This window comes from Buteo buteo, chromosome 24 (genome assembly GCF_964188355.1).
Source record: "Buteo buteo chromosome 24, bButBut1.hap1.1, whole genome shotgun sequence".
Classification (NCBI taxonomy): domain Eukaryota; kingdom Metazoa; phylum Chordata; class Aves; order Accipitriformes; family Accipitridae; genus Buteo; species Buteo buteo.
In genome coordinates, this window is record NC_134194.1 from 3,411,447 (window position 1) to 3,422,300 (window position 10,854).

Here is a 10,854-nt window from a genome sequence, read left to right on the forward strand (position 1 = left end):
GGCGGGAGGGGGCGGGCGGCGGGGCGGGACTTGCCGCCGTACCGGGAACCCGCTCCATTGGGAAACGAAGCGGGGGGGGAGGAATCCCGCTGCCGGGTACCGCTCTCCGAGAACGGCAGCGGGAGATGCTCCCCCGAGATGTCAGCGGGACCCCCCCGGGGCGCAGCATCCCTGAGATGCGCCGGTTGCAGCTACCGGGGGATCCGCAGTCTCTGGGACCGGGGAGCTCCGGGTACCGGCATCTTCAGCTGTGGTGGGAACTCCCCACTTAGTTCGAATTAGTTAAATTAGAATTACCTAGAATTAGTTAAATCCTACCTCCCCATCTAGTCAAAAATTCCCATTCCCGATATCCCTCTTGAACCTAGAGCGGCTGGAGAGAAGGAAAGGAGCTCTCCTTTCCTTCTGGTAATAAAAAAATCAAAAACTCTCTCTGGGAGAGAGTTTTTGAGCAGGTGAAGGCATGTGTGATGGCGAGGGTCCGAAGGAGCTGTTGGAGGGATGGGGAGTCAGCGAGGCAGCAAGACTTCCCAGAGCGGGACCAGCCGCGGGGCACGGAGATGCTCCGGTGAATTAGGGAGCTTCCCATCTTTCCTGACTCCCGCTCGGACACATGACTCGGCCCTCACGGCTTACAGGGAAGCTGGGGCTGAGTCCAGAACAAAATTCTCTCGGTGACAAGAGGTCAGGTGGGGAGTGCTCCGCTATCGGAGAGAAACAGAGGCTGAAGCTGTGCTGCTTTCAGGAGGAGATATAAAACCGGTCCTCCGCCGTTGGAGGGTCCCGGGGAGCTCAGAGCATCACCCACAAGATAACCAGGAGAATCATCCCACCCAGGAAGCTGCTGGTGGTCTTGATAGTCACAATTCTGGCCCCAGCATCCAGGGGACATTTTTATTAGGAAAGGAAAGCATTGCTAAGAATTCACATCCCACCCACGGGAACTCATATTTACTTTTTTTTTTTTTATAGTGACTTCTTTCCTACTCTTTCTCCCTTGCACAGTGGCAAGGGATGGCGAGAGGCAGTTTCGTGCTCTCGCCTGGTTCATGCCTTTGCTTTCCCAGCAGCATTTCTTCAGAAAGCAGGGCTGTACCCGCAGCAGGCGACTGGCGCACGTGTGGGAGCACAGGTCAGAGTCATCCTGCTCAGAAACACGACTGGAGCACACACACAAGGCACTTGTGAATTTTGAATCAGTATTCAAACTAAATAAACCTTGCAAGGGGCTTCATGTTGAACAGAAACATATAAATGAAGCGGTGCGTGGGATTCAGTGAGATCTCAGGAATTTCTTGGCATTCATGATGGGGTGGTAGAGGGGAAAGGGTTGCGCGTAGCCACATGCAGACCTTGGAAATGCAGCTGTGGCAGCAAAGGCTGAAGTAATTGTGCCCGATGCTATCTCTGCACTAAAATAAAGTGCACAGCCTGCCACCAGGATAGGAACCAACAGAAACAAGATGTCTCTCTCAAATTTGGAAAGTTACTTCTAAACACAGTCATTTTGTTGATCCAAGGCAACTCTACGAGCACGGGTTTCATCATCAGACCACAGGGGTTGAAATCAGGGTGAAGTGTCGGCTTTGGCCAGTGTCTCTCGACTCTCCTGCTCACAGCCTTCCCTCTTCACCCGCATTCTGGGGCTTGTTGGAGCCTGCCCTGGGCTGATTTCACTTGTTGTCCCATGAAAAAACCTAGCCCAGCAAAAACAGCTGGGCAGCTTTCTGCTAGGGTGCATTGCACCCCATCACCCGAGAGTCAGAGGGGGAGAGAGGGGGCTGCCCTCCCCAGAGGGGAGTAGGGGCACAGGACACCCCCCATCACCCCTGTGGCTCAGCCACAAGGTGCACTTTCATCCTGAGCAGCAATTCCTCAGCCTGCCCTCTGCAAAGGTAAATCGCACAGCAACGAGCATGATTTATAGAGCGCTGCCTCCCCGCCTTGCTCCCTCCCCTAGCATCGTCCCAGCTGCCACCCCATCTTCTCAAATATAGTCTTTTACCACCTCCAGGCATAAAAAACCTCTTTTATTACCTGCAGGCACGCAGAGATTGGAGGCCGTTCCCCACAGCCTTTCTCTAGCTCAGATTTTTATACCACAAAGGACTTGCGGCATGGTCAGAGGCAGGACACAGGCAGAGATCCATCGCAGCCGGCGTGTGACGTGACCACAACCGCAGGGCCAGCCTGCTGCCTGCCCGTTCCTGTTGCAGGTGCTGATGGATGTGGGGGGCCAGACGGTTCACGGGATGTCCCCTCTGCTACAGGCACAGGGAAACATCTGACTGGCACCTGCAGCAGCAGTAACGAGGCAGCAATCAAGCCCTCACCACGTTATTTTGAAAATCCCTCTTGCACACGTGCTATTTACCCTGCTTTTGACATTTTCCGGTTTTCCCCAGTGTTCACATTCCTCCTTCTGGGCTTTCACAGTCTCTGCCTGAGCTTTTCATAGAATCATTTAGGTTGGAAAAGACCTTCAAGATCATCGAGTCCAACCATCATCCATGCCTGCTAAACCACGTTCTGGAGTACCTTGTCTACGTGCTTTTTGAATGCCTCCAGGGATGGTGACTCAACCACTTCCCTGGGCAGCCTATTCCAGTGTCTGACAACCCGCTCAGTAAAGAAGTTTTTCCCCTTTTTCCCCTTCACCAGCAAGACCAAGAAGAAACCGCCCAGGCCCCCTGCCCCACACTTAGCCCTCCCAGCCCCATAGGCGCGCTCAGGGTGCTCAGGGTCTCCTTGGGGGTCTCAATGCTTGAGATTAAATTTTCACAGGCTGTGTCTGCAGTAGGGGCTGAGGGGATGCCGCAGGTGGGCTAAGAATGAGCAGAGGGAGAAAATGTTTAGTATCTGTGCAGAGATAATTTTTCATTACTTTGTGGAACATGCATCTACCAAAAGATGGCAGCAAATCTCCTCGTATGGAGCTGGGCATCAGTGTCATCTGCTCTGTTGGGCTCTATTTTTCATACAGGCTATGAGCTGTAGATTATCCTGGCGAGCGCCAGATGAACTGAAGGATTACACTCGATGTTCTCAAGGGAGAAAATCTGTGCTTGTGACTTCAGTTTCAATTTTAGAGACTCCTTCAGCAGTATAAGAAATCACCAAAATGGTCTAAATGGCAGTTCCTTTTATTTTGGCAACCTGTGGTTTGGGTAACGCTACATCTTAATTTATTTTACCAGAATAAAATGAATTAATTTTATTTTACTAGGATTTACTATTTGACTAGAATAAAAGGGAATCCATAATAATGGATTTGACAAATAATAATGCCACAAATAATTCAGATACAAGGTCCATCTAAATGTTTCTTGCTTTAGGTCTCGAGCACTCGGAGAGGCTTATTTAACACCAGTTTGCTGGAAAATCTGGAATTGACCCACCCTTTGTTATATAAATCTGCGTGTCAGCCAAAGGATTATTTTTAAGCTCTGTCCTGTATCACTAACGGATATAGCCGTGGCCCTGGTTCTGATACTGTTTCATACTGAATGAACAGGGAATAACTCAAGGTCAGTAAAGTTTCACTGCAGGTACCAACAACATCGGGTTATAGTAACGGGGCTGGGCTCCCCACCATGCTCTGCCCTGTGCTCCTTTTGATGGGGTGCAGCTCTACATTTGTTTTGTACGGCAGTTAGTGGTGAGAAGGTGGGAGGCATGGGAGGATCAGCCCTTCTGCATTTCAGAGTAGGCTTCTGATTCAATTCCTTCATAAAACGGGATCAGTAAATACTGTTTTCATTTAGCACATTTATATAGCTAAACTATGCAAAACTGTCACTTTTCCCTCTGCTTCCCAAAAGAATTTAGCTGCCTAAAATGAAGCTGTGAGAAAAAATTGCCCTGCTGCTCATTTGCAGCTTGTGAATTTTACATGAACAGCTAGGTCTAATTCAACTGCAGCTTCATTTGTATCACATAACATGTTTGAACAGCTGAAAAACTCATTAGCCATAGACCCAAGATGTATTTGTTCAGTAGAGTTTGATTTGGCCCTCTTTAATAACAAAAATGGTTTCAGCTTGTTAACTTGCAAGGAATTAATTCATAATCAGTCAAGAACATGCTGATGGAATGATAAAATAAGTGAGGACGCCTCTCAGTTAGGTATCACTCTATCTAAACACATCTTCATGCCTCTTACACTTATAAACTCAAACCAGATTTTGCTGCTGAGGCAAGCCCTTACTGCCTGCTGTTCCCGTGTCAGAGGACAGGTTGTTTCCACCGCAGAAAACACTGCATCGGGGGCACTTACATAGCTCCGGTGCTCCGTGGGGCATCTGTATATCATAATTAACAATTTCTGCCTCGACCAGCGTAAACGGGCTTCTCCTGGTCCCGGAGAATGAACATAAGCAGCTATTTGCCACCAGCAGCACAGCCACCTATCTGTGTACCTCAGCAAACAACTACTTTGGGGGGGGTTTGCAGGGCTGAGGGCTCAGGTCAGAAAGGTCGCTGGTCCTTCCCATCCCAATTTGTCCAGCCCATCACCCTCCTGGCGTTTCCAGGCACTGCTCAGCTACTTAATCAAGATAGGGACGCACAGAAGTTTATATTCTGCCCTAGCAAGATAAACCAGCCCAGAGCCTGGTTTTCCCCAGCGCACCAGGCTCAGTCCTTTGTGATGCTGACAAAACCACCAGGTAATGAAGGAAAAAGATGTTATTAGTGGAATTCTGTGGGTGGATGCTGGGAGGATCAGCGCATCTCTGGCACGATGGAGCCCTGTTTGGGCTCTCTCCTGGCTGCACCCAAGTACCCTTCATCAACACGGCAGGGTGACCTCCACCGAGAGAATAAATCCCAGTTCACAGCACAGAAGAAAGCCTGATTTTAGCATTTCTACTGAAGTAGCACCCAGCAGGCTGAGCGGCGGTGGGCATCCCTGATCAGCGTGCTACACCAGCACCGTGCACGCAGTCTGTAGCGGGCTTGGGGCTAGCAGGGGTGGGGGGCACGGGGGTGTTACAAGCCCAGAGAGAGCTGTATTGATTTTTAAGGAAGAAAGGCAAAAAGCAAAAAACAAAAGGGGAAAGCAATAAAAGCTAAACTCCCCCAGCTCCTTTTGATCTCGGAGAATAACAAAGAGATTGACCTGACATTGTTACGCCCCTCGCTCACTCCCTTTGGGTTATGTTTTTATTCCCCGTAACCAGCAATGATCAAAGCCACGAGCCTCTCCATCACTGTATATTTTCCTTTTCACCCCGAACAAAAGTTGCAAAGACTGCAACGCTTTCTCTCGCGCCTGTCCTGGACCAGTAGTCTGCTTCAAACAGAGCTGTTTGCAGGAGCACGAGCTCCCGCAGTCTCGGTAGTCAAATCTTCACCCTGGGGAGGCAAATGTGCACCTCCCCGGGCAGGGGAGAGAGGAAGGTGATATGCACCCTCAGCCTTGGGTGTGGGCTGTCAAAACAGATGTCATGGCTTTTACAACTTGAATTGTTTGGGGAGAGCTGGAAATTTAATATGTCGGGCGAGGCTAGCTGGAGTAGTTGTTTCTTCGAGGACAGAACACGGACGGTATCAGTAACCACGAGGACGTGGTGGGTGACACAGAGGCATCAAGCGTGCCATCATTGCAAGAGCTGTGACTGCAGGAACCAAAGAGATCTTCAGAGAAGAAAAGAGGAAAGAAGCTGAAGTCATGCCCTCCTAGCATACGTTTTTTCTGCAGATGTTGAAGGACATGGCAGCCCCCTTCGCCTCTCAGGAAAAGGAAAAATCAAAACCAAAGTTTTCACAGGCCACTGTACTTTCTAAATCTACATGATTATCTTTGTCTTGAAAGCAATGTTAGAGAAGCAGCGAAGATATGGTATGTAAGATAAATAGGTAATAAATACATGCCAAGCAAAACATCATTGGCAGGCTATTTAAATTCAGGAAGCATTGGTATTAATTTGGCAGATAAGTGTTCCACATTGTGGTTACAGAGCTGCAAACATGATTATTAGCAATACAATATAACACTTCTTTTACTTGCCCAGGATCAGACCGCTGAATAGAATTGGAAAAAAACTATTCATCAAATAAGTTACAAGCTGCGGGGATGGCAGAAGCTGGCCTCTAGGTGAGAGATTTTTCTGGCCGCTGGCTACTGAACCTGTTTGCAAAGCAGAGCACAAATAACCTTTCCAGCCTCACCAGGAAACATTTTTGCAATGAAGAGGGAACACAGAGACACGAAGCACCTTGCAATGACACCTGCCCGGCCCCATGGGGCTGGATCGTGGTGGGGGTCAGGTGTGGAGTGGGTCACTCCACGGGCACCCTCCCGAAATGCAACCTCAAAGCCTGATGCTGATGGCCAGAGCCACCGAGCACAGCTTGCACTTCGCTGCTGGGTATTCCTGGGCAAAAACATGGTCAGAAAATGAAGATATCCAGCATTTCACATTGAAAACTGGTGCGAGAGAAACCAGCCCTCACACAACAGATTAGTTAGGTATCAAAAGTGCAATCGTGGCTCATCCTCGGTGCGTTTTCCAGGGAGCTGCAGTGATGGACGAGAGGTTCAGGGAAGGAAGAAGCTGCTGGGGCTCGCTGCTGCCCGCCGACATTGGCACAGCAGCAGGTTTCATAGCCATGTAAAATGCTCAAGGAAAATTCACCTTGGCAAGCAAGAACGGCTGGAGCTAAGAAGATGCTTCTTTTTGTTATCTTCACAAATGAAGTTTAAGCACTAGAACACTGCTGGAAGCAAATGGGCTTGGCAGCAAAATACTCACATTGGATTGATATTTACCAAAAAAATGCGAGTGATTCAGCTCTATTTTAGTCATTATTTAATCAAGTCATATTTAGGCTGCCTGACTGAATAATCCTGCAAATACAGACAAAATGTAACACTGTTTTTTTACCAAAAAAAAAAAAAAAACAAACAAAACTAAGAACATCTGTTCATCAGCTGCAGTGTTTATTCTGTGCAGTTAAACCAAATGCATGATATCAAATCTAAATGTGGCTGCGTTTTGTGTGCACATCCCCAGCCTTAAATGCAGCTGTAGTTTCAGTACCCAATAAAATAGGACACATAGGTTTAGACTACAAGTCTTTAAATTCCTTCAGATGAAACTGAGTATGTAAACGAGATCTTCTGTAAGCATTATGACAAATTGTTTCTGTTGTTGCTGAGTAGGTACGACTGTGATTAGCACTGAAGGAGATGGTGGAAACTGCCAGTGAACTTGGACAGTAGAATAGTTTTGCCTATTTAGCGTAATAAATAGCATTCACTAAATTATTGGATGTCCTAAATAAGATAGGTACACCCATACAGAAGGGTGTACACAGGATGTTTATTGGAGTATGTATTATCTTATAAACAGCTTTTCCATTTGAGCTACTTCTTCCCATGGTAGAAAGGGGCATCTCTGGTTTAGGGAAGAACAGCCCATGCCAACGAGCTGCATTTTTCAGTTTCCTTCCCACACAGTACTGCAGAGAAGCAAAGCACCCACGGAGAGGACCAGACGTGGCCCTTGGGTCCTTCCCACCTCACCGTGGGTTTAAACCCATCCTTGGCATTATACAGGATTAGCCAGAGTTCTCGTTTCAATTCCACAACACACAGGTTTTCCTCTTCAAAAAACTCAAAATATTAGGACTGGCCAACAACTGATTGGCAAGAATAGTAGGGATGCAATGTCAGAAACGCGAGAGGAAGAATTACATGGTCAGGAGCCTGCAAAAGAAAAGACCTTTCACAGCCCTTTGAGCAAGTCCTGGCATCAAATTGAAGCTGGGTATAAAATGCATTTGTAATCCCATCCCGAGCAAGAGGACTGCATTAGCACAAGACAAATTACTGTTTGCAATTGAAGCCGGGGGACTGCTCTGGGAAAGAGTTGGTTGGTGGTTTTTTTCTGGAAGATGAAAGAAGATGGATCAGCTGCAAAGGGGTATTCCTCAGAGGGCACAGATCCTGCTGTCGGGGGAGCAGGCTGTGCCACGCTGCTGCGAAAGTCTGTCACCACATCTGCTCCAGGCTCCTCCGAAAGGGGCTCTTTATGGTCATTACAGTTCACAGTTCCCAGCCAAGGATCTCATGCAAAGTGCTGGCCGGGAGCTCTCCTTTGCAGCCTGCTTCACGTTTATAAAAATGCCTAAAGAAAGATTTGTTCCTAAGGAAATATTTTCTAGAGCTGGTGATGAGCATTGCTGGTTGCCTTGGGGTCACCCCACTGAGCCTTGCAGGGAGGATCAGTGGGTGACTCGAGCCAAGAATCCTTAAAATTTCTGGCTTGGTGTTTATACAAAATAAAGGCAGGCGCAGGGTGCAAATGCCGCAAAATGATGGCGCAAAAGATTTTGTAAATTAAGTCCACATGGGAGAGGTGAGGAGGGCTTCCCTTCCACATTGGAGGGAAGATCAGAGCAAAACCTCCACCTATTTGCTCAGGCACAGGTGAGAAAATAGTTCAGATGCTTCACTGCACTAAGCTGAGCTCCGGGCAGTCTTTTCATGGATCCCGACAGGGTTTGGAGCAGACATTATTTCCCGCGCCCAAGCCAAAGCATTACCCGACGTCTGGCACTTCTGCTGAGGCTGGGAGCAGCCCGTCTCGCGGGAGCGCTGGCCTTGAGAGCTCGGCAGAGATTTGTTTTCCTTTCTGCATCCAGCCTGGATTAAGTCCAGTGAGGAGGACAGTAATAGCGGCTTGCAGAGCATCCTGCAGGAATGTGGGTTTCCTCTTTTGGAAGAAATTCTGCTCTTTGGTCTACTCCACCTTAGAGAAGGAAAAGGCAATTTCCCTCTCGGCTCCGAGAAACATCAGTCACAGCGTAGAAATACAGTTAAATTATCATGAAAGAATAAGGCAGAAGTTGACAATAAACACTGCCCTCGGACTCCATACACACACGTGCACATACACATCAGCCTCTTTGTTTCATTGATTATAATTAGCGCTACCAATTTCTACTCTCTTTTGATCAAAGTGCTTTATTTCTGTCTGTCCAAAAGCCTCTTTTTGATCTTTGGTCTTAAACTTTGATTGAAAGCTTTAGTGAAGGAAATTCCTCCACGAGTTCAACACTTGGCGCGCCAAGCCCTGAACAAGGCACCTAATAAACAGAATAATTCCTCTTAGTGGACGTGACAAAGGTCCCATTAAGCAGCAGATGTTAACGCTAGCCCGGGGGCAGTTTAGGAGCACGTTTGACACTTGGTTTCAGCCACTTCAGGCCATAACTTAGATGCCTGTCCCCCCCTGTAGTGACAGCGGGGGGGACAGACATCCCAAGGAAGGCCACCAGCTGCTCAGGGCCACGCAGTGGGACAGCCACCACCCTGTCCCCTGCCAGCACAGACCATTAGACCACTGCCGGTCTCCATTTTTAGACTTTTGCCGATATTTTTGCAGGCAGTTCTTTGTACAAAGGCAGAATTCATAAAATATGATTAAAAGCAATTATTTATACAAAGGCAGAGTTCATAAAATACAATCAAAGAATCTTTATAAAGATATAGCATTTGCTTTATTTATTATATGGTATTTCTTGGGCTTATATTTAGTGCTCACGAAGGATGGCAGAGTAACAGCTCTATCCTGGTCCATCCCTGGGATGGAAAGTGCAGGAACAGGGAGGTGGCAGAGCCACGCCGGGTAGCAGGATGGTATTTAACGGGGCTAAAGGGCAGGTTTGGATGTGTTATACGCATCCTGCTGGCAGAAGCAGCCACAGACATATAAAAAATAATGCTGAGGGATGAAACCTCACTGCCTGGCTTGTCCTCTGCTAGTCAGACAACAGCAGCTCACATGTGCCATCTAGTGATGCTAATATTTCATATACCAGGATTTCTCTGAGCAGGAACAAAAATACTCAGGAAGGTTTGAGGGCCCGTAGCCACGAGGATGGCCACCAGCGAGGCTGGGTGTTCAGCCCTGTCTGACAGCCGCAGGCTGCCAGTGCAGCCCCCCACCCCATGCACAGGCTTGGGAGTGATATGAACCCAGACCCAAAATAAAAAAAAAAAAAAACCACACCAAATTTCCCAATTATAGTAGCAAGGCTTGTGTTCAAATCCATGCGTTTTTTCATGCAAGTATACAAAAAAATACACCTGGCAAAACTAGAATAACTAAATAGCTAAGAGCTAAATAATATAACTATTCAGAACTAGGAACTAATGCACCAATGCTTAAATCTGAAGAAAACCCAAGATTTTTAAAAACATGTCAATGAGAGACGTTCTGGTACCATTATCCAGGGGCAGAGCGTACATGCAGATCAAGGCCTTGGGGTTGCGTAGGATTTATAAGGGCAAAGTGACAAAGAAGGCAAACGAATGGCAGGCACTGGGATTACCGTTTTAATTACTGGAAGAGGGCTCAGAGGGCATAGACGGAAGGAGGATGTGGGAATAACCATTAGAGAGAAAAATGGAAATGTTTCGTGCTAATACGCTTACTGCTGCATTTGTCACTCGGATGCAGAACGAGTCATGCAGAGTTTCCCGTCCAGGCTGGGAAGGAGATGGGCAGGGAGATGCCGCGGAGCCCACAGCCTCTCCTGCCCTGATGGGCTTGAGACCATTTTACGTCGCGGCGGCGAGGGATGGAGAACCACGGCACTCATTGCTAAGTGCTGGCAAAGAATTGCTTCCTCAAGAGCTTATTAAAAATCAATGGGCTGAGCAGGATGCTCCAGAGCAGCGAACAGCAGAAAAAACAAGCCAAGACGGTCAGGGCAGAGAGCGACTGCCCAGGAGAGCAGGTTCCGACACGTTTTGGGGTGGATGTTAGTGGAGTGCGAATCCAGCTGCCACCTCGGGAGGTTTGCTCAGACCTGAATCTCTGTCCCTCGGGGTGGTTAAGCTGT